The sequence below is a fragment of the Dromiciops gliroides genome, chromosome 3 (genome assembly GCF_019393635.1).
Source record: "Dromiciops gliroides isolate mDroGli1 chromosome 3, mDroGli1.pri, whole genome shotgun sequence".
Lineage (NCBI taxonomy): Eukaryota > Metazoa > Chordata > Mammalia > Microbiotheria > Microbiotheriidae > Dromiciops > Dromiciops gliroides.
The window spans coordinates 560,809,613-560,821,439 of record NC_057863.1 but is presented as its reverse complement, the minus strand read 5'-3'; the positions used below and the strand labels follow the sequence as shown (position 1 = coordinate 560,821,439).

Here is an 11,827-nt window from a genome sequence, read left to right as displayed (position 1 = left end):
TGTAAACATAGTTGTCCAACTTTTTGTTTTCATAAGATTTTTAATTCCAGATTTTTCTCCCCCCCTCCCTCCCTCCTCCCCCCCTCCCCAAGACAGAAAGCAATCTTATATAGGTTATATAATGTGCAATTAAACACATTTCTGCATTAGTCATGTTGTGAAAGAAGAATCAGAACAAAAGGGAAAACCCTTGAAAAAGAGGGAAAAAAACCAGCCAAAAAGTAGAAACAGTATGGTTCAATCCGCAAACAGAATCCACAGTTCTTTTTTCTGGATGTGGAGAACATTTTCTATCATGAGTTCTTTGGAATTGTCGTTGCACTGCTGAGAACAGCCAAGTCCATCACAGTTAATCATCACACAATGTTGCTGTCACTGTGTACAATATAAACACAGGTTTTTATGTGAATATACACATATAAACACATTATAATACATATTTACATGATTTAGGTTTTCACTAAATTATTCTAAAACAATGACTAAAAAGTCTGTTCTTCCTTAAAAGCTTGCATTCACATCTATCTCTAGTGCAGTTGAGTAATCTTCAGGATGAATGCTGTCATCAATACTGTAACAATTATCGAATTAAAACAAATTTTAAAATATCTACTCCTACAGAACACTTTTCTGGGAACTGAGAGAAAGTCACAATTTAGATGACCAGTCCCTGCCCTCCTTAAATTTGAAGGGGATAGTGTGGAAAAAAGACAACATATGACCAGATAACTATAATATAAATACAATAGAAAAATAATATAGGAGAGGTATATGGTATTATGCAAGGTCCAAGAAAGGAAAGGTGATTTCTGATTGGGAAAATCAGGAAGGTCTATAATAATAACAATGATAATAAATATATAATAATAATAGCAACTAACATTTTTATAGCACATACTATGTGCCACTCATTATGTTAAGCATTTTACATATATTATCTCATTTTGATCCTCAGACAACCCTTGGGAAGTAGGTGCTATTATATTCCCCATTTTACAGATGAGGAAATGGAGACAGAGGCAAAGTGACTTGCCTAGCAAGTGTCTGAGGCCAGATCTGAACTCCAGATCTTCCTGATTCCAGACCCTGCACTGTGTTCACTGTGGCACCCTGTAGCTGGAAGAAGTGACCTTTGAGCTGACTTTTGAAGGAGGATTGGCTTAAGATTATAGCAAGAGAAGATGAGTTTAGAACAGTCCCAAGTACATAACAAGAGGTTAGTAAATGCTTATCTATCTGAAGATGACATTCTAGGAAAGTGGAAAGCTCTATGTAAAGATATGGAGTTCTTAGCATCGTAGAAATCATGTTCTCATATCATGTCAATATGACATCTCAGATAAATGATGCTAACCACACTTGCCTAAACTTTTGTATCATCTCAAGCCTTTAGCTCAGGGTCTGTACACAATGGATGCTTAACAATTTTTTTAAACTCACCAAAAGAAATCCTTGTAGGACTTCTAGCAAGATCCTAGGATTTTAAGGGGCAGCTAGATGGGCACAGTGGATAAAGCGCCAGCCCTGGATTCAGGAGGACCTGAGTTCAAATCCGGCCTCAGACACTGATACTTACTAGCTATGTGTGACCCTAGGCAAGTCACTTAACCCTCATAGCCCCGCCAAAAAAACAAAAAAGAAAAAATAATCCCATCATTTTAAAAGATAAGGAAACTGAATCCCAGAGAGGTTCAGGGACTTACCCAAGGTGACACAGCTGGTAACTTGAGCCCACATCATCTGGAAAGGTTGGGCGATCTTCCTATTATGTTCATCTAGTAATCATTTTTTAAAATAATTATATTTGTTTTTTAAAATTGATTTTAAAGTTTATAAGGTTTTTTAAAAAACATTTTTGAGGTTTTTGTTATTACATCAAATTTCTGTCTGAATATATTTCCTTCCTCCTCTTCTACCTAATAAGCTATCACTTGTAGCAAAGTTTAAAAAGAAAAAGAGAAAAAAAAGCAGTTCACCCAGGAGTGTGCTGGTAAGCATTTAACAACCAGCCTGACACATGTAGGCAATTAACAAAACAATAAATCAAGCATTGATTTGTAGCTTTTACCAATTTCTCAAAGTGCAAACGCTCACCCTGAAAATTTCACAGTTGGCTCTCCAGAGCCAGAACAAGCTGGCTCTGAGCATGGCCTTGGGTCAGTAAAACAAATGAATTCATTAATGGTGTCTAACACTGTTAATGCTATATTCCACACACAGGTTACCACCTCTGCACTGAAGGGAATGAAGTACATTTTTCAGCTCTTTTGGGGGAGATGCGGGTTGGGATGTTGGTCATTCCTATATAGCAATATTTCATTATATTCATGAACCACAATTCTTTAGCTATTCCCTTTATCAAAAAAACACTTGCTTTCCATTTCTTTGCTACCAAAATAAATACTACTACGACTATTTTGTGATATATATGGGAAAAGTTTTTCTGTCTTTTACCTCATTGGTGTATAGGTATAGTGAGAGAATGGATCTCTGAGTCAATAGGGTATGGACATTTCATTCCCTTTTGGGGGCATTATTCTCCTCCTCTTCTTTCTCCTGCTTTTCTTCTTCTCCTCCTATTCCTCCTCTTCTTCTGTACTCTTCTTCCTCCTTCTCACCAGCCATCCATCACTGTAGCATCCAGTAGTGAAGACCAGAAGAAGACACCCAACCTAGTAGCTGGAGAGACAGTTCCAAATAATCAAGTCCTGTTTGAGGGAGCAGAGACACTACCTTCCAGGTAGCTATAGACATAGAAGATGCTTGAGACCAGAAGCAGTTTTGAGGAGCATAAACCTTAGCAGCAGAGAAGAGAGATGGCTATGGACTCAAGAAAGAGTTAGTCCTGGCAACTTTGAGTTGAGTTTTGCAAGGACTTCGAAGAAGAGAAAGGACTTTGAATCAGCACCAGAGCCATAAGAAGCCTTGTCACATTAGTGCCTCACTACCACTGTACTGGAGGTTTGTGCCCATTCTTCATGCAGATGCTATGTGTATTTGTGGGAAATGTACCACAGAATTTATGAGGGGGAATATTTTATACAGTTTTACTAGTTTGACTTTCATCAAAGCAAATACTTTTGCTTTGAGGCCTATTTTTTCCTATTGGCTAGCTGTTAATGGCAAGCATACAGTGAAGGCTTGTGAACAATAGTAGTGGAGAACTACTAGAACTTAGCAATAGCAGCAACCCTAAGGGGACCCAACTACTTAAGTATTAGTGCCAGAGTAAGCAAGCAGCCCAGGGGGAGTATTTACACAAAGATTCCCCCGCCCACCATTATCCTAACTGCATTAATTTTTTCCCCCTGGAAATACTTCACACTAAAGGACTTTTTTCCCCTCCTACTTATAGAAGGATATTCTATCCCCTTCCACTATTTCCTAGGCAGCCATTTCCAACCATAAGGGTGGGGTTAAAACCACTGCACCCCCATTTTTAACTTGATACATTAACTAACTATATGCCTAAATCAATCGATCACCTCATAAGTCTTAGACTAAGTGCTAGAAGACCTTTGGAATGGATTGATGTTGCACAAGAATCATGTTTCGGATAGGCTGAGAAAATCTGGTTGTGACTCAATGATTGTCTATAAATTATCAAGGCAAATTGAGAAGGGACTGTCAACATACCCTTCAAGAGGAACTGAGAGAGGGACGGAGAGGCCTCTGTCAGGATTCCCGGTGTCTCTTCCTCATTCCTTGTGGCCAGAGGAGGACCTTGAAGTTTGAAAGAGTCTGGAGGATTTTGAACTTCTCACTGGTATCTTTGCATCTTCCTCCATGACAGCAATGGCTGGTGAAAGGGTCTGTTAGGATATTGGGTTGAAATTAGTATAATTAAATTTAATGGGACCAAACATAAAGTTTTTATGCTTGGGTTAAAAAAAATCAGCTTTGCATGTATAGAATTGGGTGAGGTTCCTCAAGTATGAACCACTAGTGGCATATGGCAGTCAAAAGAAATAATACAATCTAAGGCTGCATCGGGAAACAATGTTCAAGAATGACAAGGTAAGAGATCTGTTGTATCCTTCCATGAATACAACTGCCATACGTAGAGTGCTATATTTCAGTTACTGGACGCCATATTTTAGGGAGGGCAATTGATAAACTGGAGGGTATCTGCTTTAGGAATAAGTGTTCTTTATCTATGGAAAATCAAAATTCTGAAAAGATTCATACTAAAACATGAGTAAATCTAGAAATTTCAAAGGGAGATGACTAATTAATGTTTATCGAGGATTGGAGATTCTGAGATGAAAGCACAAAATAATTTTTTTTTGGTTGAGGCAGTTGGGGTTAATTGACTTGCCCAGGGTCACATAGCTAGTAAGTGTCAAGTGACACAAAATAATTTTAAAAAATTATTACAGATGCCCAACTGAGAAATGAAAGCCTCATGAGCATGTTCTTTCTCTTTTTTAGTATTTAAAAACATTCAGTGCACAAAAGCATGACGTATAAATATCATAAAACAACTGGACCATAACCATCTTAACCCTTTAAAGGCAGTGGAGTGGAGTGGCGTGGCCAGCTGGGTGGAACAGTGAATAGAGCGCCAGGCCTGGAGTCAGGAAGTTTCAGTTTCCTAAGTTCAAATCTGGCCTCAGACACTTACTGGCTATGTGACTCTGGACAAGTCAATCACACTGTTTGTTGCCTCAGTTTTCTTCATCTAAAAAATGAGCTGGAGTAGGAAATGGCAGACCTCTCCAGTATCTTTGCCATGAAAACTGAAAATGGGGTCATGAAGAGTCAAACATGACTGAAACGACTGAATAATAGTGAAGAGGGAAAGAGAACTGGAGTATGTGTCTGAGACCTGGATTCTAATCATAATTTGATCACAAACCAGCTATTTGTCATAGAATTTATAGGAGCCTTGGAGCTAATAGTATAAAATCTACCCTTCGCTTCTTCCACTCCCTTGGGTTGTTTATGAAGATCAAAAGAGATATTTAACAATAGAAATCCTTTGCAAAATATAAAACCTCATAGAAATGAATGGTTCGTTAAATATTGTGGAAGGTTTTCTAACATAATTTTGAATTTGCTAAAAATGCAGAATGTATTCTACTTCAAAAGGCTTAAGTAGTGTGTGGGCTTGGAATATTATTTCTAAGACAGAACTCTGGCTTTTCTGAGCCTGTTCCATTTCTGATTTTGTGTTCTTAAATGCCATCTATATGATACTTACTGCTGGAAATGATCTAACCACATTACCAAGCTAGACATAATTTTATAGGGTTTTCAGAAACATCAACAAGCTCTGTGGGTAGTAGTCATTATAAATACATAGCTTAAAGATGAAGTCATGGGAGGTAGCAGGAAAGAAGACTGGCTCAGGAGTCAGGAGGGCCTCAGTTAGAGTCCTAGTTCTAGCGTGCCAATTACTACCTGTGTGACCTTGAACAAGTCATTTAGCTTTCTTGGGTCTCAGTTTCCTCATCTGCAAAATGAGGAGGTTGAACTAGATGACATCTAACATCACCTAACTGGGATGCCTGCTTTACTCTAAGGACCAGGAGGCTTTTCTGTTCTTTTTGCATCGGAAACTTCACATGTATCTTTTCTTCTCCATTAAAATATGGAGTTCTTTTAAGAACAAGGCTGTTTTACTCTTCTATTTGTATTCCCAGGGGGCAGCTATGTGGCACAGTGGATAGAGCATGGCTCTGGATTCAGGAGGACCTGAGTTCAAATCCGGCCTCAGACCACTTGACACTTACTAGCTGTGTGACCTTGGTCAAGTCACTTAACCCTCAATGCCCCTGCCCTCCCCCCAAAACAAAACAAAAACAAACAAAGAAATGTATATTCCAAGCACTTAGCATAGTGCTTTGGACACAGTAAGTGCTTAATGATTGCTTCATTCATGTCTCTCTAAAATGTTTTTCCATCTCTAAATCCTAAAATCTTTAAGTAGAAAAGATCCCCTAGTTTATGTGGATAGCAACTCAATTTTCTGGACCATATAAAAAACAGCAATGAGGGTGGCAGACTTAGTTTTCTGTACCATATCAAAAATATGTAACACGGAAGACTTGTCAATGCTTATCATACCTCACCCTTCCCATGTGCAAATATTTACCTGCTTGCTGATAAATCAAATGATTCTGCAACATCCTTATGACTGGGGAAAAAGTGGTACACTATGGTATTTTGAAGAGCCATATTCTAGATTTGCATTATGAAGCATCACTGTGACTCCAACAGAATCACACAACTACCCTGACCTAACACCTAACATTCTTCAGTTCTTCATTCCTTTAACAAAAATCCTCCCATTACCTGATTCCCATCACTGGAGATTTTCAGAGGAGACATCCAGGTTTCTCAGGTCCCTTTTACCTCTGAGAGTCCATGATTCTTATCCAGATGCCTCAAATTTCCCTATACAATTTGATAACTAGACCATAACCATAGAATCACAGCATGTTAGAGCCTTAAGGTAGCTTAGAAACCCTCTAGTTCAGTTGTCAGCATGCTCAACCTTGAAACACACAAGTCTCTGGCTCATTGGACTGGACACAATCTTAGGGCAAGGCACAGATAGGTTGTAGATAATGTTCCAAGAATCCAATGGCCCACAACACTCTTGTCATCACAGCACCATCCCCAAGTACAAATATTGTGGCTACCATTCCCCTAGGGCAAGCAGGCAGGAGTGTGTGCATTTAAAAGGCCACAATGATGGCAGATGCCTGATTGCTGCCTAGTCAGTCCCACAAAACTCCCCAGACTCCTGCTACATTCTCTGCAACCACAGAAACGTGGCACAGCTCCGAAAATATATAGTGACAGCCTTTCCTGAGGCTGCTTCCCTTAAATCGATAGAATCATTTGGGCTTGTGGCAGGAGCGCTTGGTAGTATCCACCACAAAGAGAAAACAATTCTGGGATGATTTCCAGGCTATTTGGTGCCCCTCCCACGACCTTCCTCTACTTCTCTTCCTCCTGTGCTAACACTAGTCTCCTCATTTTACTATTTTGGAAGAGTGGCCAAGAGGAAGCCAGTTAACCATGTCTTCAGCCTCAGCACCAAAGATGGCATTGGACATTTACCATAGCCAGATAAATCAAAATATACCATGACCATATAAATACTTGTTGACTGAACAGATACTAACATGTTCCCAAGTAACTCAGCAAAATGGAATTCAAGGCCACAATTATTATTTCATTTCAAAGATTTGAAAGGGCTCTCAGAAGCAGCTCGGTGGTGCACTGGCTAGAGTGCTGCGTCTGGAGTCAGGAAGACCCAAATTCAAATCTACCCTCAGAAACGTACCAGCTCTGTGACCCTGGGTAAGAATCTCAAACTCTGTCTGCTTTAGTGTCTTCATCTGTAAAACCGGGATAAAAATGACACCTACTTTCTAGAGTTGCTGTGAGGATAAAATGAGATCGTATCTGTAAAGTACTTTGCAAACCTCAAAGTGCTATGTATATGCTGGCTGTTACTATTATTTAGTCCAGTCTGAGCCTCTGTTTCCTCATTTGCAAAATGAGGCAATTGGGCTGTTCCTTCTTTAGTTCGTTCATTCATTCATTCATTCATCCATCCATCCATCCATTCATTCAAAGGCATTTGGCAAATAGAGCTTTCAAAAAATAGAATGAGGGACAGCTAGGTGGCGCAGTGGATAAAGCACTGGCCCTGGATTCAGGAGGACCTGAGTTCAAATCCAGCCTCAGACACTTGACACTTACTAGCTGTGTGACCCTGGGCAAGTCACTTAACCCCAATTGCCTCACCCCCTCTCCCCAAAATGGAATGGGCTCCCTCAAGCATTATGAGTGGTTTCTCTCTGTCTGGAAGTCTGTGGTAGGAGCTGGACCACCTCTTGTCAGGCAGGAGTACTACAGAGAACAATTCCAGTTCAGGTGTAGGTTAGACTAGATGTTCTGTGAGGTCCTTTTTAAGTTTGAGATTCTGTAACTAAGTGAACTCTAAGGTTTGTTCTGGCTCTAGCATTCTATGAATCTGTGAAACAAAAGGCAGGGCTAGATGGCACACCTCAGTGGGCAGCCAGGACTCAGAATGAGTGTCCTGGGGCAAGGTGAGGTGGAGGGTAATGTTGAAAGGATGGGAAAGGGAAGGAGCAAAAGTTCATTTCAGTCCCAGGATTTCTGAGGGCAGACTGCATCATTTAACAACATACAAATTACACAATAGCAATTTTCATTTCCTTTCCCATTCTTTCACCCTCCTAGCTGATAGCTAAAAAGGCATTTTTCACAGGCATTCACTCCTCTGACCTTCATTATAACCCTTCCAGTTAGGTAGTACAAGTATCACAGAGGACAAGTGATTAACAAAATTATATAGCCTGGTCTAGAAACCAGATCATCTGATTCTTTGTTTAGTTGGCTCTTTCTAATATAACACTTTAAGGTTTGCAAAGCACTTTGCATGGATTAATTAACTCATTTGATTCTCAACCCAGTAAGGAGGGTCAGTCAGTCAACGAGCATTTATTTAAGCTTACTTCTGTGTGCCAGGCACTATGTTATTATTGTACAGATGAGGAAACAAAAGCCGAGAGAGTTTTCAGTGCTTTGACCAGGGTCTAGTAAGTTTCTGAGCTTGAATCAAATTCAGGTATTAATGACTGAGTCCAGGGGTTGTAGTCAATGTACCACCTAACCAGCCAACAAGAAAATCTGCTATATACTCGGCTGGAGAGGGGGAAAGAACGTTTTCCCTCTCTATTTGCTCAGAAACATTTATCGAAAGGGTTGAAAAACAACATTATTGTCATAAAGGAGGATTTCATAGAATCTAGAACTAGAAAAGCCCTTAGGGATCTTGAAGCCCAAATCTCTCGTTTTACAAATAGGGAAAATGAGGCCCGGAGAGGAAGTGATTTGCCCTTGATCATACAGGTAGTAAGCATCTGAGGCGGTTCCTGGCTCCTGCACTCTGCACTGCCTTTCTCTGATGAAATGAGCCAATGTAAATGAAATCGCGTTGTAATGGCCAAGCACTAAATTGAGTTCTTAGAATTTGTGGGGAACGAAACTTCAAGACTGTGCGCCAGTCCTATGAAAGCTAGAAAAGAAAGGTTAGAAATGGGTTGAGGAATACAGGAAAAGAGCGATCAAGGAAAAGGGGAGAGAAGGCGAGATGGAGCTGAGAATACCTTATAGGGACAGAAGACGGGAAAGCGGGGAAGCCAAGAGCAAAGACGAGGGCAGCATAAAGGGGCAGAGAGCGAGCTGGATGAACCGCAGAACTAAGGGAAAGGAAGAAGAGAAGATTACAAAGAGGCCCTGGAGAGGAAGGGGGGGGGGGAGGAAGGGCAAGGGCTGCGCCCGGGAGAGAAGGAGACCCTGGAGAGGAGAAAGTTGGGAGGAGGGTGGGGCGGGGCGGGGCGAGTGTGTGGGGAGGTCTCCGCTTATTGGTGAAAGCTAGCCAGCCTGCCCTCCCGTCTGAGCTCGGGGAGAGCCGCACACCTTACCTTCTGGGCTCCGACTGCAGACACACAAGCTGCACCTGGGCTGGGAGAACGCGCTGGTGAGAGGAGAGTGGCTGGGGAGACGGCGCCGCGGCAACGGCCCAGGAACAGGAGGAGGCACTAGCCCCGGCCGAGTCCCGGAGGAAGGTAAATGCGCTCTGTGCCTCCGGGTGCTGCCGGCTTTGCGTGCATAGGCTTAGAGGCACCGGGGGCTTGAGGGGCGCGGCGCAGCCTAGATCCCCCGACCGACCCGGGAGTGCAACTGGCAAGAAGGGAGTGAGAGAAGTCAGCCGGGGTTCTCGAGGGGAGGGGGTGCCACGGAGTGCGTTCAGCCGAATGCTGGCACAGAGACAGTGTAAAGTGATGGGCACCCGCGAGAGTTTCCCTGTACCCCAAGAGCTGAGCTGAGGCTGCATAAGGGAGCAGGGGCCGCCCCGGAGCGGGCCAGCGGTTGGACTGGGCTGCGTCCCAGTTTCTTCACCTGTAAAATCTGAGGTCGGACTCCATGGCTTTTAAGGTCCTTTCCATCTCTAGAATCCTTCCTAGGCTTTTGAGGAGGGACATTGGGACTCCGAGCAGGATGCTCTAGAGAGGACTTGTTTGCTGAATTACTGAGGCAAAAGTGGAAGAAATTAAGACGTCTTCTAAGTTCTCTAGTGAAGAGAGAAAGGGATAGGGGTAGATAGATGAGGCTTATTGTAAATAGGGCTGATTTCTAATTTGAAAATTGGCATTTAGGGGAAGCTAGGTGGAGCAGTGGAAAGAGCACCCGCCCGGGGTTCAGGAGGACCTGAGTTCAAATTTGGCCTCAGACACTTAACACTTACTAGCTGTGTGACCCTGGGCAAGGCACTTAACCCCAATTGCTTCACCCCCCCCAAACCAACCAAACAAAAAAACCCTGAAAACGAAAATTGGAATTTATTTGAGAATTCCAATGCTTCCTCCACCCAGAAACATACATATTATACACGGAACAGCCGAAGATTAGTGCAGGGAGAAGCCCTTAAAGATCACCTTTCTAGTCCAAACCCTTTTATTTTACAGAAGAAATTGATCCGCAAAGACTTGTTAAGGGAAACAGTTAATTAAGTGCTGGTGCAAGGAACTCGGGTCTTGGGATGTCAAATGCCGTTTCCTCTACGTTTGGCTTTCTATGTCTTGTGGGATTTGGCCATTTTCAGTGTGGAAATCAGTAGTTGGAGAGCACAAAAGATTTTGGGCCTATTAGCAGAGATTTAAGAAGTGTCTTTCTCTATTTTTCCTCACTAGAATTCCAAAGAGGTGTCTTTTAATTTTAAATTTTAAAAATGCCAGCAACTAAAATAAAGGAATTGAGTGTTAAATCTTGAAGAGCAACTGCTTGCTAGGTACAGCATAGATCATATACTGCCAGTCCCTAGTAGGTTGTGATGGAAGGATAGATTAGGGGTGGCATGACCACCATGAATCATGCTCTAGGTCTCCTGACCAATTCAATGGAGCTTTGTGGTTTAAAGACACAGCTCTAGTCTTCAGACAAGCAGAACAACTTGAGTCTCAGAGGAAGAATGAACTAACACTACCTTTCAATATCTGAGCCACTGGTGCTAAGAGGGAAATAGCTCTAGCTATCAGCCAGAGAAAGCAGGTTACTAGTAACTGGTGTACTGAGGCCTTAAAAGGAGGATGTGTTCATCCTCCTTTTAGTTTTTGATAGGGTCATTCTAAGTTGCTGGAGGTCACTGCAAAATAACACCATGCCTACTCCCAACATACTCTTCACATTTTTATCAAGGTGCAGTTAGGTTAACTACACATTTAGTAGCCTTGGAGGGCAAGACAGTTGAAAAGGATATATCAGAAAAGGGCGTGTACCTTAGGAGAAAGGGAGCAATTTTATCTCATTTGATTAGGGATTGGAGGGTGTTTATAGGATGATTGTTTGCATAAGGGCCTCAGAACTGGAGTTCAATGTGTGTGATGACATAGGAAGTTAAACTGTCTTCTGTTTGGACCACTTTCTGCACCCTGTCCTTTACTCCTGAATTGCCTCCTTGAATCAACAACATCCAAATTCCCCCCAAAGAGCCCTTGTATGTATTGGAGGTAGGAGGGGTGAATCTAGGCCTCTGAAAGATTGATTGTCTGGCATCATCTTAACCAGTGGACCTATTTCTAGTCTTTGGCTGCTGAATGATCCCCAGTGTCGCCTGAGGGGCTTCTCTCAATCTGTACAGCCTTATACATACTCAATAAATATTTGTTGAGAGCATGAATTACCACTTTGTTACTTAACGATGCACTGACCTACAGAAATATCTACAGAAGTCAGTCTGGGGATCACCACGCTGATACCACCAAACACCACTCTTTTGTTT

At 42.0% G+C, this 11,827-nt stretch overlaps 1 protein-coding gene across 6 annotated transcripts in view; it reads left to right on the top strand.

The window, feature by feature from the left end:
• The first annotated feature begins 9,442 nt into the window (after positions 1-9,442).
• Positions 9,443-11,827, top strand: part of SYTL2 (synaptotagmin like 2) — a 151,429-nt gene continuing 149,044 nt past the window's right edge. For 5 of the 6 annotated variants that reach the window (XM_043992536.1, XM_043992537.1, XM_043992535.1 and 2 more), the window contains exon 1: positions 9,443-9,614. The gene's annotated coding sequence lies outside the window, so the exon portion shown is untranslated. The remainder of the gene's footprint in view (positions 9,615-11,827) is intronic. The other variant, XM_043992538.1, reaches the window with a different exon arrangement.